Source organism: Numenius arquata, chromosome 17, assembly GCF_964106895.1.
Source record: "Numenius arquata chromosome 17, bNumArq3.hap1.1, whole genome shotgun sequence".
NCBI lineage: Eukaryota > Metazoa > Chordata > Aves > Charadriiformes > Scolopacidae > Numenius > Numenius arquata.
This window is the reverse complement of record NC_133592.1, coordinates 3,435,735-3,452,016: the sequence shown is the minus strand read 5'-3', so window position 1 is coordinate 3,452,016 and position 16,282 is coordinate 3,435,735.

Sequence of the window (16,282 nt, the reverse complement as noted above, 5' to 3'; positions counted from 1 at the left end):
CGCCACCTTCCGCACCACCCCCTCCTCCCCCCCCCTCCTCCTCCTCCTCCTCCTCCTTCTTCACATACACACACACCCCCCCCCCCCCTCCCCGCACCGCCCCCCCCCACCCACCCCCCCCCCCCCGCACTTGTTGCTGGCGGAGCCGGGTGGAATATTCCGCCCGCGCCGCATTGGCTCGCGCTGCCGTCCCGTCCCGCCCCCCCCCCTCCTCTTCCAAAACCCACACGCCCCCCCCCCCCCCCCCCAACTCCCCCCCCCCTCCCTTTTAGACGTGAGCCGCGTCCACCATGAGCGTGGGGCGGGGCTGAGGGGCGGGGCCTGTTCCCACGCCACGCCCTCCACGCCACGCCCCGCTCCGGGGCGGGGGGGGGGGGTGTCCCCCCCCCCCGCCCCGGAGCGGGGCGTGGCGTGGAGGGCACGGTCACACCCCCGCGAGTGGGGATCGGTGCTCCCCGATCTCCCGTGACACCCCCCCCACACCCACCCACGCGGGACGAGGCCTCCCGTGGACCTGCCCCCCCCCCCCCCCCCCGTTCCTTTTCGCTCTTCTCCCGTTAAAGGAGCGCGGAGCTCCCGCGGGGGGCGGGGGGTGGGAGGGTCACGGTCGGCCGTCGCGGTCGCGCGTGGGGGACCCCACGATGGGCGTGGCCCCGAGGGGGAGGCTCCGCCTCCTCTCCGGTAAAGGAGACCGCCGCTGCCTCGCCCCCGCGGCTCCGGTTTGCCGGAGGGAGGGGGAGGAGAGGGGTGTCACCCGTGGCGGGGACGTCTGCGGGACCATCTCCCCCCGTGCTCTGCTCGGGGTGCGGGCAGGGGGACGCTGCCCGAGGGGACCCACGGCCCCCGGGAGACTCCGGGACCGACAGCGGGGACCTGGAGGGCACCGGCGTTATCCCCGTCCCGGGTGACGGTGGTCTCCCCGCCGCCGCGGAACCCTGTCCGGTCCCGTCACCCGAGGGGACAGGGACCTCCAACGCGGGTCACGGAGGCAACGGTTTCCCTGAGGTGGGAGGGGACACGGGTGGGCGCCCTGGATCCCGGCGGCTCCACGGGGGACAGGGAAGGCGCATGGGTCGGGTCCCCGCGGGCAGACACCCCCCGGGGTGAAACGGCGCCCACGGGAGGGGGAGGCGGGCGATTTCCACCCGGCGGCTCCCGTGGGCTCCGAGCCCCGCGCCTCCCCACACGCGGGTTTTACGCGGCGTGCCCGGCCCGGCGCGGCGTGACCGGGCGGGGGGAGCGCACCCCTCGCTCCCTTCCTTCCCCCGGCGAGCGACGTCCCGGGGAGATTTTCGTTAATATCGAATTAATCGTTGTTAATTAAGGCCGGTCGCGGGCGCGGCTCGTGAATTGGCGTGGACGCGGCAGCCCGGACCGCGCTCCCGGGAAGGCACCGCGTGGAAGAGGGACCCGGGGGGAGCAGGCGCAACGCCCGGCCGGGGGGCGCGGGGATGGAGGGGGGGGGGCTATCGTCCCCCCGGGCCCGACGGTGCCGCCGCCCCCGCCTCCCTCCGCTGCTCGGGGTTCCCGGGGTAGCGCCCGCGGCGGCGCAGCGGGGCCCATCCCCGTGGCCGTGGGGCTGCTGCCGCCCGGGAAACGGTGTGTTCCCCGGCCCCGCATCTCCGCGGCCGGTGCCCCCGGTGCAGGTGGGAAGCACGGTCCCGGCGCCGAGCCCCCCCGCACCGACCGACTCACGGGAACTCGGGTGGGGGGGCCGCGGAGCTGCCCGCTGAAGCCGCCTCTGCCCCGCCGCCTGAGCGGCGCTACGCGGCTCCGCGGAGCCCCACAGCCACGCGTGGGGACGGAGAGCGGGGGAGGCGGAGAGCAGCCGCCTCCTGCGCGGGCACCAGCGGATGGAATCGCTCCGTCCCACGGCGTGACCCACGCGGGACCGGCGCCGGGCCGGGGCTGGGTCCCCGGTTGCGGTGCTGGGGGGGGGGGGGGGGGGGGGCCAGGAAGAAGGCAAGACGCAAACGAGAACGGCGCGGGGAAAGCAGCGGGGAGGGACCGCCGCTGCGTGGGGGTCCGGCCGGAGCCCCCGAACCGTGGGCGAGGAGCCGGGGCCGGCTGCCGCCGTTCGTGGGGGTCTTGGCCCGGAAGGAGAAGCGGGACGGAGCCGCCCCGGCGCCGCGGGACGAGGCAGCGGCGGGCGGGACCGTCCCCGGCTCTCCCGGGCAGTTCCTCCCGCTGCCGAAGGGGACCCGGGGACCCCCGCGCCGCGCGTCCGCGGTGCTGCGGACTCCCCCCCGTTCCTCCCCCCGCGCCCGGCCGGGCCACCGGGAACAGGAGCGGAGCCCGGGCACAGACCGCCCTCCACGCTCCCGAGGTCAACGGCAGAAGCCGCCCGGGCTCCCCACGGGCTCTCGGCCCGAGGGGGGCCGCTCGCCCCTGTGGCCCCCTCTGCTCCCGCCGGCCCCGGCCGGCCCCGGCCCTGACCCGAGATCCCGGGGCTCAGTGCGAAGTCGGGGACGGCTCCGGCCCGGGCATGTGCCACGGCGGCAAACCCCCTTTCTGCCCATTTGACCCCAAATCCACTCCTCGGCCGCCGCATCTCCGCTCCTCCAGCCGGCACTCGTGCGATGAGCTCTTCGGGGCTCAGCGGGCCGCCGCGGGGCTGAGTGCCCGGCCCCCCCATCGTTTCTCGCCGTGCGGGGGTTTCCACGGCTGCGAGCTTTGCAACGAAACCGGGGGGCTACTGCCCTTCCCGGGGCCGCGCGTGGGGGCTGCGGGGCGAACACGCGTGTCCGAGCGCGGCTGAGCCGCGGCCGGCGGCGGGGCGGGAGGGACCTGGCTCCAACCCAACTACCGGCACGACTGATCCCCACGCCGCTGCCGGGCTCTTCCCCGCGGCTTCCCGTGGCGCTCCGGCGTCCGTGCTGCTCCGCCCCACGGATACCCACGCCGGGGAAGGCTGGGATCCAGCCCAGCTCCCGGTCCGGCCCGCTTTCCCCGGCGACCGAGGCTACCGTAGCCGGTCGGAGACCCGGCTACGCCACGGTCCCGCTCCCCCTTGTCCCCTTCTCCTGGGTGTCCCGAGCATGGCCCCAGCGCTAAGACCGCGGGGGGAACGGGGGCAGAGCACGTCGCCCCCTCATCACAGCCCCCAGCGCCTGCGGGTCCCCGAACCGACCCTGCGGCCGGGCCGGACCTTGTGTCCCGGGACAGGCGTCCCGTAGCCCGCCCGGGCCGTGGGTACCGGCGGGCAGGACAGAGACGGACCCGGAGCCGCATTCCACGCGAGCTTCCCGCGTGCGTGGACAGCCCTCCCGCACCCTCGGGGCGGCCGGCCCCGGATTCCCGACCCTCCCCGCCGCCCGGTTCGGCTCCGAGCTTCTCCTGTCCCGGTCCCATTCCCGAGCCGGACGGGAAAACGATTCCTTCCGCCGGCGGGTGAATGGAGCCGGGACGAGCCTCGGCGCAAATTGGCGCTCCCCCGGGCCGGTGCCGGGCTGTCCCGGCGGGGCGGGCGCGGACCCGGGGACCCCACGACACCGCCAGCCCCCGCCCCCCCCCGGCTCTGCCCCGGGCTGGGGGGCAGCCCGGCCGCCGACGCGCTGCCTTTTCGTTTCCGTGCAGCTCGGGGCGAAGCGGGAAGACAGAGACCGGCCCCGGTCTGCCGCACCTGCACCCACGCGGGAGGGGGCGGCCGGGGCAGAACCGGCTCTCCCAGGACCGAGGGTGGGCCCGGAGACGGGGTCACGCACGGGGCTGCGGTCACACGTGGGGTGGCTGCAGACGGGACCGGGCCGCCCGCGTTTCCCACCCCGTTCGTGGGAAACGTGCGCCCCGACCCCCGGCACCCCCCAAGTGCCGGCGGGGGCGGCCGTTGTCCCCCCGCTGCGGGGACAGGAGATCTCGGGGGGCGCCCGGGCAGCGGTGTCCCCGCGGGGTCGTTTCTTCCCACTCCCACCAGCTCAGGAATTCCTGTGCGAGGAAGTTTTCGCGTCGACGTGTTTGACATCGAATTTACGCCCGGGCAGGGCTTCGCCGGCGGCTTCGGCGCCCACGGTCGGCGGGGACGCAGGCAACGTGTCCCGGTGGGCACGGCTCAAGTCCGGCGGACCCCGGGAGGGCACCGGGCACGGCTGCTGCCCCTTCCCTTGGAACCGGCGGGGCTGGCGGGGCCGTGGAAGGGAGCGGGCACGGGGAGGGAGCAGCGAGAACGGAGGGTGCGGGCAGGATGTGCCGGGCGGGCAGCTGGGACAGGCAGCACCGGGGGGTCTCCCCCAGGGCGGAGAGTTCCCCTCGGGACGGCCGCCGGTCACCGTTCTGCGCGGGTGCGGAGCGGTCCGCTCTTCTCCCCCTCCACCCCCCCGCAGTGGTGCGGTTCCACCGCCGCCCTCCGCCCGTCCCGGAGCCTCCCCTCGTCTTCCTCCGGCCGAGCCCCCCACGTCCAGGTGCCCGGCGCTGCTCCCACTCTGCCGGGGCTCGGGATGGAGCTGTCGCGACAGGACGCGGTCCCCTGCGGGACACGCTCCGTGGAGCCTCCGAGTCGGGAGATCCCACCCGGGCTGTGCGGGCCGGACCACGCCGAGCACCCCGGCTCGGGCCGGGGCAGTGGGGTCAGGGCCGCTGCTCTCCGCTCCGTTGGTCGTTATCCCCCGGTTACCGCCGACCAGCCGGCGAAGGGACCGTCCCGTGGAAGTGCAGCCGCCGCCGCGGCCGCCCTCCCTCGGGCCACTCCGCCGCCCCGGGACCGAGCCGAGCATCCTCCCGGGGGCAGCCGGGCCCGGGGCAGCGGTGCTGAAGGACAGCAACGGCCCCGCCGACCGGGGCGGCCGAGCCCCCTCTGCCGCCCCCCGGCCCGGCTCGGCCCGGTTCGGCCCCCGGAGGCGGGCGCGGGGAGCGGCGGGCGCGGCGGCGGGCGCTGCCCGGGCTCGTCCCCAGGGTGCCCCACGGAAAGGCGACGCCTCCCGGTGCGGCCCCGCCGGCCCGATTAATTCCAGGTGCTTTCCATAGGTGGCACCGTCCTACTGGAAATGGCGGCTGCGGCCGCCGCGCAGCCGGCGGCGGTCCCGCCACCCCCGGGGGGCACCGCCGCCCCCGGGAGCCCCCCCGCACTGCGGGCTTCAGCAGGGCGAAGCGCCCGCAGGGGGCCCCGGGAGCTGTGCCAGGACCCGGGGCGGGGCGGGGGGGGTGTGTGTGTGTGTGTCTCCCCTCCGCGGTCCCCACGGGGAGAGCAGCCGCGGTCCTCCGCCGGAGCACACACCCGCGAAACGTCGGAGAGCCTCCCGCGTCGGCATTGCTCGTGGGAGCCGCCCCACGCGTGTCCCGGCACTCGCTGGTTCACGCTCGCCGGCAGGGTCCGGGGGGGGCGGCGTGCCCCGAGCACACCCCCCTGCTCCGCCGGGGCTGAGCAGCGGGGTCCCCACCCCCGCCCCACCGCGGGGAGCGCCCGCGGCAAAGCACCGACCGACTCCCCGTTTCCAGGCGTGCCGACGCGCACCGAGAGCCGCTCGTCGCCCCGGGGCCGCCCCCCTGAAGCCGCGCTGCTCCGCGCCGCGGGTCGCACCGCAGCCCCCGGGCGAATAAAGGGCCGTTCCCGGGGGCGAGGCGGGCGGAGGCGGGGGACGCCGCTCTATCGTCCCGCTCCAGGCCGCCAGCGCTCTGCACAAAAGACCTTTTGTTTCCCGGGTTTATAAATTTGCTGATTATTTGTAGGAACATAAATACGAGTTGTTTGCAGAGGGGGGAGAAGGAGGAACCGACCCGAGCGCTGCGTCGGGTGGAGGAAACGACGTTTCGGGAGCCAGCCCCCGGTTCTAACCGGTGCGGCTCCGTCCCCCCCGCGCTGCTGCCCACGGCGGTGCCGCAAAGGACGGCAGAAGGACGAATTTGCTCCCTCGCGGCTCCGGCGGCAGCGGTCACGGAAGCACCACGAGTGGGCAGGGACCACCCGACGGCCCCGCCGGGGCGGGCCGGACCGCGCTGCCCGGCCCCGCGGCGCCGGTGGCGGCGGTCCTGCCGGAACGTGTGTGTGTGTGTGTGTGATCTCATCTGGGATGTGACAGATGACACGGGGTGCGAGGGGAACGTCCTGGCCCTGTCACTACCCCTGCCCCGGTCTGTCCCCGCCCGCCCCCGCCCGCCCGCGCGCGGCCCCGCCACTGCGCTTTTAACAAAAGCAATTAGAGGTGAAAACGCGGCCCATTTCCATTCCACCTAATGACCGGCGGCGGCTTCCCCCGGGCGGGGGGCGGCATCAGCGGCGGGGTCCGGCCCCCGGTCCCCGGTCCCCCGGTCCCCGGCCCCGCCCGCCCCGTCCCGCCGCCCGGCCCCGCCCACCCCGCCCAAGGTAGATGCTGTATTTAGGTTCATGCCCTTATATGGCGATGAGCGCGGCGCCCCGCGGACGGCGCGCACCATATAAGGAAGCGGTGCCGGAGCCCGGGGTGAGCTGGTGAGCGCTCATTGGCCCGTCGGTATCGCAGCAACCGGCGCTCACGAGTGGAACGGCCCCGCCCCCCCCCACTTCCCCCCCCCCCCGCGCGGGGCCGGGACCCCCCGGGGGTGTAGGGAGGGAGCCGACACCCCCGCTCCCACGGGTGACCCCTGAAGGGACCCCCCCGCACTGCGCCCCCTCCCCCGGGGCCCCCCGCCTTGCCCGAGGCCCCGGCTGCTCCTGTGGGTCCCGCAGGCTGCGGGAGGAGGGGACGCAGCGCCGTCTTCCATGGGCACCGACGGCACCGCGGGCGCCCACGGCGCTCTCCAAGTGCGGCGGGACCGCCGGTCCCTGCCCAGTCCCGGTACCCGCACCGCAGGTCACCGAGGAGACCGTGTCCGTTCCACCCGCGGCGGACGGGTCGCAGTGGGACCCCGGAACGGGGTGGGCCCCCCCGCTCCTCTCCGGCCAGCGGCAACACGGGACCACGCGTGGGCAGGGGGAGAGAGGAGCCGCGGTGCTGCGCGGACACGGGTGACCGTTCTGCGGGGCTCACACACCGGCGGAGCCGGCCCCTCGCCTCCTCCTCCCGCAGAGATGCTCGGATGCGGGGGGGCTGCTCCGGGCGGGGGATTCCCGGGAAGCACCGGCGTCCTTCGGACCGTCCGCGGCGAGGACGGCGGCTGCCACGCACGCCGGCGCCACGCGGGTTGCGCGCACCCCCGGCGCGGCAAAGCGCCTTCCCGTGTCCAGTCGCCACAGGGCGGACCGGCCGCGACAGCCCGCCCCGACCCCCCGCCGCCGCTCTCCCGTGGGGGGAGGACACCCCCAGCCCGGCTCCCACACTCCCGTTTTGGGGACGTCCCCTCGCCCCACGGACACTCGCAAAGAACACCGGCGGGGAACGAGCCTCCGGCTGCGCGGGGGACGCCAGCCGCGTACCCACTCGTACCCGCTCCGGTCCCGTGAGCAGGAGCCGGGGGGCGGCCGCCGTGGCGGGAGGGGGGCGACAGCACTGTGCGGGGCCGCAGGGCTGAGTTTTCGTTGCGGCTTCGTCGCGGAGCTGGTGCCGTGGCCGAGCCGCGTCCCCCCGCCCGCGCTCCCGCCCCGGCTCCATTTTATATATTTTATTTTATATTTTTTATTTTAATTTTTAATTATTTTATATTTAAAATATTTTTTATTATTTTTATTTTTATTTTTTTAATTTTTTATTTTATTTTAAACCGGGCGCTGCGGGAACGGCTGCGGGGCACCTCCGGCCAGGCGGGCTGCGGAAGGTGACCGGCCAGCCCCCCCGCCGCACCGCCCCCGGGCCCGCAGCCGGCCCTGCCCTCCGCCTCGGCGGGCACCGGGCGGGGGCTGCCGGCACGTGCCGTCCCGCCGCCGTGGGGGGCCGGGCGTGATCGGTGCGGGACGCCCCGCGCCCCCCACCCCCGCCCCGCCGCAGGTGAGGCCCCGCCGGGGAGGCTCCGCGCCGGGCCTCGCCGCCCCGCGGGCTCCGCTCCGGTCCCGCCGCCCCGCGGAGCCTCCGGCCGCCCCCCGCGCCGCCTCCCCCGGGGCTCCCCGGGGGAGCCGCGGCCGGCGGGGAGGGCTGCGCTGCTTCCGCGCCGTCCCCCGTCCCCCGTCCCCCCCCCCCCAATGGCAGGATTCAGCGGGCTCCGCCGAGCAGCCATTTTCTGCAGCTGCGTCTCCACCGGAGCTCTGCCGGGCGGCGGGGCCGGGCGGCGGCACAGCCCGGGGGGGGCCCCCGCCCCGCTTCCTGCCGCCGGCACGGACGCTCCGAGCCCGACCGGGCGGTGCCGAGGGCCGGGCGGGCTTCGCTGCAGGGCTCGCCGTGACAATCCCACCCTTTCCCCGCCATTTTGTTACCGTGCTGGCGTTTTCCCAAAGCAGAGACAGAGCGGGAGCCTTGGGAACGGGCCCCCGTTGCGCCGGGGCGGGCGCCCCCCGCCCCCGGCCCGCGGCCCTGCTCCCCTCTGCCCCCGCGGCGCCGCACCGGGCAGCGGGGCAGGTCCCGGGACGCCCGGCCGTCGCCGCCTCCATCCCACCGGGATCGCCCCGCTCCCCTTCGCGCCCCGAGCACGCAGTAGCCACGGGTCGTGGCTGTCTGGGTCCACGCGGGACCCGGTCACGCGGGGCTGGCGCCGGTCCCCGGGCCGCTGTCCCCAGGCGAGGGTGCCCGGAGCACCGTCTCCCTTCCCGATGGACCGAGGATGCGGCGCTAGTCGCCTCCCTCCGCCCGCCCCACGGGCAGCGCAAGTGCCCCGACGGCCGGAGACACGGTCCCGTCCCGTCCCGTCCCGTCGGGGAGGGTGCGCCCCGGGGCTGGGCCGCCCGGTACGGCGCCTTTCAGCCCTGCCCGGTCCCGGTGGCGGTCTCGGCTCCCCGCGGGATCAGCCCAAACGCCCTCGCGGGAAGCCCGTGGGGTCGGCGCCGGGAGGCGCGTGGCCCACGCGAGGCCGGGGGACCCGGCGAGACGGCCAGCACGGCCAGCCCGGTGGGGCGGGCGGTGCGGAGCCGGGACGAGCCGCGGGGCCGTGCCGGGGGGTGCGGGGCCGGGCGGGCAGGACGGCGGCTGCCCCGACGGGGCGGGCCGGTCCCTCCACCCGCGCGGGGGTTGGTGAACGCCGGCGACAGACACCAACCAGGGGACACAACGTGGTGGGTGCGTGTCCCCCGCCCCACGGCTGCATTCCCGGGCCGGGGGGGGGGGTGGGGGGGTGGGCTGTCTTCCGCCGCGGGAGACCCGAACGGAAGATGCCCCGTGCGAGCGGGAGCGGAGGGCGGCGGGGCCGGTCCGTGGCCCGGTCCGGGCCTCCGGAGCCGAGGGGCGGCGAAGGGCGGAGAAGGGAGCGGGGAAGGAGGGGGCTCCCGCAGTGCTGCAATGCAGCGCCGCGCCGAGAGCCGAGCCCGCCGGCCCGGCAGCGCTCCGCCGCCCCGCCACTGCTGCAATGCAGGTGTGAGCACCGCGCCGCGCCTCACCGGGCCGGGAGGGACCGGCAGCAACCGGGCTGGGCATCCCGTGCCCCGCCGGGCCGGCCCCCGCCCCAACCGGGCCGGGTTTCGGCTCTCCCCCGCTTTCTCGTCCCCGTTTCGTTTTCCTCCCGCTCCTGCCCGGGACCGCGGGACGTTTCGTCCCGTGGCGGGACGCAGCCGGTGTCCCCGGTACCTCCCGCCCGTCCTGTGTTTGCCGAGGGGGGAGGGGGGAGGGGGAGGGGGCCTCATCCTGCCCCCGGCGCTGGACGCCCGCTGGGGCCACGCCAGCAGGTCACCTTGTCCCTGCCAACTCCCCGGTTTCTCGGTGCGGCTCCCCCCGACGCCGGGACCGTTGCGAAGCCCCCGTTGCTGCACCGACTCGGGGCGGATCCCCGGTCTCTGACCTGCTCCGCTCCAGCTTCTCCTGGGCGAAACTCCCCCCTCCCCACGTTACCTCCGGGGCCCCCACCCTCGCCGTCGTCTGAGCCGGTGCTTCCCCCCGTCCCCGCTCTCCCCTCCCCGCCGTCCCGCTGCAAACAGCGCAGCGTGTCCCACGCGGGACCCCGAGGGGGCGGGGGGTGTCCCACCTCCGCTCCGCTTCCCCGCGGACACTTGGACACGCACCACGGGGACCCGCAAGGACCGCGGCCGCGTGTGGGAGCACCCGGGAAGGGGGAGCCCCGCGTCGCAGCCGCCGGTCCCGCACCCCGCTCCGCTCGGGCGGGCACGCCGAGGGGTCGGTGTGCGGTGGTGTGCGGGCACGGCCGCCCTCGAAACACTCGAGTGGCCTGGAGAGAAGGAATTAATCTCATAAAAGTCAAAGCTGATAAAGGTACAAACCCAGCAGGGCAAGGCGGATCACAGGGGTGTATAAAAATATTGGTGCGGGGGGTGGTCGTTTTAAGACAGGGGGGCGGGGGGGGGGGGGGGGCAGTGTAATCACCCACTGCCCGTCCCTGTCCCACAGGCTGGGGATTACACCCCTTGCATTTTTAAATCCTGCCGTAGCAGCCCGGAGCTGAACGGCAGCAGGGCTCAGAGCGATGCCAAGCAGCCCCGATTTTTGCTCTCCCACCTGGATTATTTTATTTTATTTTATTTTTTTATTTTTTTTTTAATTTTTTTTTTTTTCTGACGCGGTGAAAATGGCACCGCGTTCCAGCTCCAGCTACTGCTGGTGCGGACTTCAGCCGCTGGATCCTGTGGTGTCTTCATTTGCCAGCTGAAAGCTCAGCCCAGTCCCTGGATTTCTTCCCCGAGCAGAGGTTTACGGGATGAACAAAATGTCCTGAACCTTCCCGCTGAGACGCCGAGCAGCTCCCCCCCCCCGCCTCCCGCTTCCCGGGGTCCCCGCGCCCCCGAGTCGCCCCCCGGCCCCTTCCCCGACTCCTCGCCGATATTTCACTGTCTCTTTTGAGCTCCCGGAGACTCCGGTACGAGCGAAAGCGGGCTCACCAGTGCCACACACCGAGGCAGTACCGCCAGCCTGCTCTGCCTTGAATTTCCCCTGCAAACACGGGGAATCCTCCTCGTTGGCGGTGCTGTCCCTGTCCCTCTCCCTGTCCCTGTCCCTGTCCCCGTCCCTGTCCCCGGCCCTCCGTGTGACACAGCTCCGCGCAGGCCACGGCTGGAGCCGGTGCCCGGTGGCACGGCGGGGCCGGGAGAGCGGCTGTAGGCGCCGGCCCTTGCTCCGGAGGTTTGCATTTGAACCCCCTTCCCCCCCCCCCCCCCCCAGGCAGGCTGCTCCCCGAAGAGAGACGGGTGCGGGTACAGAGCCACCCCCGACCGCAATTCCCCGCACCGGTGCTGGCGGGGGAGCAGCGCCCGGCCGGGACCCCCCCACCCCCGGCCCCGGAGCAGGATCAGCCCTTGGTTCCTCCTGCGGCCACTCTCCAGGAAAAGGGCAGGGGGGAGCACTTTGGGATCCCAACTCTCGCCGGCGGGGGAACGTCCCGCGACCCCCGAAGGGTGGCTGAGCCCCGCAGCCCCGCACCGAAAGGTTGCCGGGCTGGTTCTCTGCAACAGCCCCTCCGGTCACCGCATCCTTGTGCGAGAGGACGCTGTCCCTGTCCCTCCAGTACAGAATCCCCGGCCCTGGGAAAGTCAGCTCGCCCGGCTGCACCCCTCGCTGGCCACCCTCGCTAGCCCGCGGCCGCGGGGGGGGGGGGGGACACGACTTCTATTCGCGGCCTCTCTGTGCCATCGCCCACCCGGGCGTTCCGCTCCCCGAGAGCGTGGGGTGTTGCGGCAAATCCTCATTTAGGGGGAGGAGAGGAGGTGCACAAGGCAAAGGTAAAATTGCCTTTCCAGGGAAATAAAATAAAATAAAATAAAAATAATAATAATAATAATAAAAAAAGAGTTAAGCCTACTAGTTCGAAACCAGAAAAGACAATGCCACGGTCAAGACTTATTTGTCACATCGTCAGGCGAGAGATGGAAGGAATTCCTGTGATAATGCTCCTCTCCACTCAGCCGCTGCTGCCGAACCACAAATTGCTGCTTGCAGCACAAACTATGGAAATGTAATACATGAGATTAGATGTCCTCCTGTTGGGTCTCGGCGCTGCCTTTGCTGGGAGTTATTTCTGAGTCCAGAGAGTTAAAGCATCTTCAAGAAGCAGAGGATCAAACACTGGGAAAGTGGGTCTGCTTCAGGTGGCAGAGGTACAAGAATGAAAAGCATCAGGAAAGCAGATAGCGTGGAGCGAGTGAGGGATTTTTCAAAGCGGAGAGGGACACCCAGGGAGGGCTCTTCCCACCTCGGGTTAAAAATGGCTCAGGGTCAGGTTGAGCCCTTAAACTCAAGATAAGACATCATTCCACCAGCCAGCCGGGGAGAGCGAAGGCACCTCCGGTGTCTGACCACCACAGCGTCTCCTCTGCATAACCCACAATGAATATCCCCCTGTTTTATCTGTTGCTGGTGACTTCGTGTGCCAGAGGGACACAGGCGGAGGAAGGGTAGTGTCACGGCTGGACCCAACGCACGCAGAGGGCAGTGGCTGTAAAATACATTCCTGATGTTAAAATGACAGCCTGGCTTGCACCGCACTGCAAATGGATGGGTACATTCGGGGACAACGCTTCATCCTTCATTTTTTCAGGCCATGTGGAATTACTAACATATGTGAAAATTAACATTTACTAGCATATGTAAAAATTACCATTTATTCTGTGCTTTGAGATGCTTCGGTGGCTCCCTGATACCCAACAAACCTTCCCTCTCCAATACAGTTGGTATTTAAAATAATCTGAAGCTCTTATTATTATTTTTTTTTTTTTTAATAAACAAAATATAAATTATCTCTTTCCTCAGCTCCCTGCGACTGTGAGCTCTGAGGGGCTCCACGGGCAGTGGTTTGTGCAGGGCATTTCCCCCCCCCCCCCCCCGGGGCACCGGCGGTGGGAGCGGGCGCGCTGCCCCCGGGAAGCGGGAGATGGAGATACAGGCGCAGACCCGGAGATTCGGCTCCAAGAGAAGGGGAGAAAAAGAAAAAAACAAGCCCCGAGCCCCCATCTTCTGAAACCACGACGTCCAAGCTCACACAAAGGGCATTTTCAGGCTCCCCCCGCTGCTCTCTGCCCAGCGCCGGGGGCAGCCCGGGGAGCGCTGCCCGCCGCCGCCCCCCCCCCGCCCCCGTTCTCCCGGTGCAGTTTTGCCGCCCCCTTTCCCAGCATGCCTTTTAGGGGGGGGGTGTGTGTGTGTGTTAACCCTTGCCGCATGGCAGAGCCCACGCCCGCAGCCCAGCGTGGCCATTTTAGCCCGCCGGCTCGCCACCCCGCCGGCTGCTCGTGCCCCCCCCCCGACCCCGGAGCCGGTTTCTTACTCTCTAAAGCGGCTTGGGACAGATCCTGTCGCGGGGCTGGCGTGGCGATGCCCACCCGGCGTGACATGGCACCGTGGAGCATCATCCCAGCCGGGCTGGACCGGCCCGGTGCCCGCTGGCCAGCCCCGAGCTGGTGATCGCCCGGCCATCGCTGCCACTGGCCAGGAGGGAAATGTTGAGTCCGAATTTCCACCCCGGCTTCTGCTGCTCACAGCTCTCAGAACAGCCCATGGGCTGTAATTCCCCATTTTTAGCTCCAGCCGAGAAGCAACTTCTGACGTTGGAGTCATCCTGGTTGTCCTCTTCTTGTGCTTCACAAACGGCAGCAATGGGGTGGCCACGCTGGCCATCAGTGAGGGGAACGGGGCAAACCCGAGTGACCCAGGGCCCGTCTCTGGGCAAAACCCCAGGCAGGGGCAGGTTGCTCCCTCTGGAAGATCTGGGCTGCGGCTCATTTCATGGCTGTTGCCGAACACCACCGTTCCTTGTGCTGTACACGCCAGGCTCATCCCCACGGCAGATGAAGATAGAGCTTCCAGTGGCTTCCCAGGAGAGCAGGAGATGTGGCTTTACATTGGCACAACCAGAATTCCTGCTTAGTCTTTATAGCCAACATTAAATACATGTTTGTTAAAGCTTCCATCAGCTCAGACCCTCCACTCAGGCTTCCTCTTAATGCATTTTATAATAATATCTAAGTCCGTTTAATCTATTTTCTCTATCTGTAGGACTCTTCTGCCCTGGCTGCTACAGCACAACAGCAATATCCCCTAAAGCTTCAGGTTATTCCCTTTCTCACCTCTAACTAAGCACTTCTGACTGAAGCACAGCAATACCACAGAAGCTGCTGCGTCCACACTTGGGTCGTGGCAACGTACAAACCCCCTGGAAAACGGGAATGTGATCGTACCCCCATCCCAGTACCTCCCCGGGGACAGAGAGCTAGTAACACTGGTGGAGCTCCACCTCAGCAACTTGGCTGGGTCAGGATCTGTCACCCCAACTGGTGCCAGCGCAAAAACACCTTGCGAAAGGGTCCTGGTGTTTGACAGCGATCCTGGAGGGTTTGGCAGTCGGTGATTAAGTTTTCTTCTCTCCCCACCCTTAAACCCCCACGGGGCTGCTCTCGGCAGGGTTGGCCAGGGACGGCGCATGGCCGGCGTGCCGAAGTCACGACTCTTGGGATTCAGGGTGCTTCCTGCCAGGCTGCGCTGCATTGCACAGCGTGTTTTATATGCCTGCTCGCTCGATAAAAATAAATCTTCATGTTTGCAGTTTGCTTTAAACTACATCAAGGTGTCAGCTGAACTGACGGCTCCCTCTGAGAAACGACTTCAGTAGGTGCCAGCAAATTGCTCCCGGGTGAGCCTGGGATCTTGCCCTGCCACGGGGGGCACTGGCAGGTCCCAGACCAAGGGGGAGAGACCCCAGCCACCCTCAGCCCCCTCACCAGTGCCTATCCCAAAATGTCATTGTTACAGAGACCCTCCTTTCTCTCCCGTTTGCACCCCAAGGTCTGTCATGCAATAACACCCCTTCAGTGCCCATGAGACCTCCTGCTCTGGCACAGACCCAGGGACGGCTCCCACGAGCACCTACACCACCAGGACCCTCTCTCCTTCCCGTCCCCTCCTCCAGCAGGATGCACAGCACCCAGCCACAGCCACCACGGCTCCTCTCCCACGTCATCCAACCCCCTCCGCTGCCCCTGTCACTTCCTGCAACAATCAGGGGGCCCAGGAGCTGAGCCCCCATCTCCTCCATCCCACATCCCGCTCACACGACTGTTCCTCCTCGCCGCACTGACGCTGCCCAAGGCCGGCCACGCAGCAGGGCCATGGTCGGGTCAGGCATTGCTGGTGGCAGCCACCTCACGGACACAGGAGCTGCTTCGTTTTGCCTTTAACTGGATTCTCCCCAGCTCAGGGTGCAGGCGGGAGCTTTCCCGCGCACAGGGGACCCTCCAGAACTGCTCGCCGAGGCTCTGGGAGTGCCTGGAGATGCTCCGGGCGGTTCCCGGTGCTGTGGAGCCTTTTTCCTCTCTTCTGGTGCAAACGTAAACAGAGCAGTGTCCTTGCGGTCGTCTCCTCCCAACACAGATCTCGCATGAATCTGGGCTGAATCCAAATGATCTTATCTGCGGAGGAGACTGAGGATTTCCTACCGCCAGGCGTTTTCGACTGTTCAAACCAGAGGCAGCCCCACGGGATGGGGGAGGCGAGGAGGCTCAGGGACGGGGCACAACCAGGGGAAGCCCCCTCGCGTCCCCCTCGCCCAGCCACCCTGGTTCGTTAGGGGGAGGGCTGCATGCTGGTGTCCCCCTCCCGCAGCCGCTCTCCCAGACAGAGGGACACCAGCCCCAGGGAAAATCCAGCAAAAATCCTCCATGGCAGGCCCCTCCTGCTGGTCCAGTCCCACCGGACACAGTTTTAGTTCAAATGGTTTAGAGCAGCCCAAACTGTGCAGCCCCCGCCATGCTCAAGGGGATGGGCCTGGAAAAACGCAGCCTGAAGAGCTGGCTTTCCCCGCACCCTCAATGTGACCATGAATGCTTTACCTTGTCGCTGGCTTCTCCAGCGGGGGAGAGATGCTGAGGCCACCACATTCAGCAAAGTCACACAGTCAGCTCCCGACATCACGTAGCGAAAGGAGAGAACAACAGGAAAAATAAAGGAAAAACCCCACAAAATGCACTCAATGACTGGCTGGAGGAGCTGCCCCCACCCACGTATGAGCAAAAGCATCCAGTGCCCCCACCGCCTGGGAAATCCTCTGCTCCCCACCGCATGTGGCCACTTACATCATCTGCCCTTCTCCAGGGAAAAGCCCCTCTCATTCCCAGTCTGGACCTGGAAGTCTCCCGGTCCCCACGAGGCTGTTTCTTATTCTGATTAAAAGATGTCAGCTCCGTGTCATGTGTTTATTTAACATCCTTCTCCTTAACAGCATCCTTACCCCAGAGATGCCACCTCTTCTGCCAAGCCCCAGGGCCCATCCTGGCAGCTGCCCCGTGTCCATCCCCTGGGGATGGTGTTTCTGTCACCTCCCGTGGAGCGGGGACAGCACCAACGCCTGCTGAAACCACTCAGGG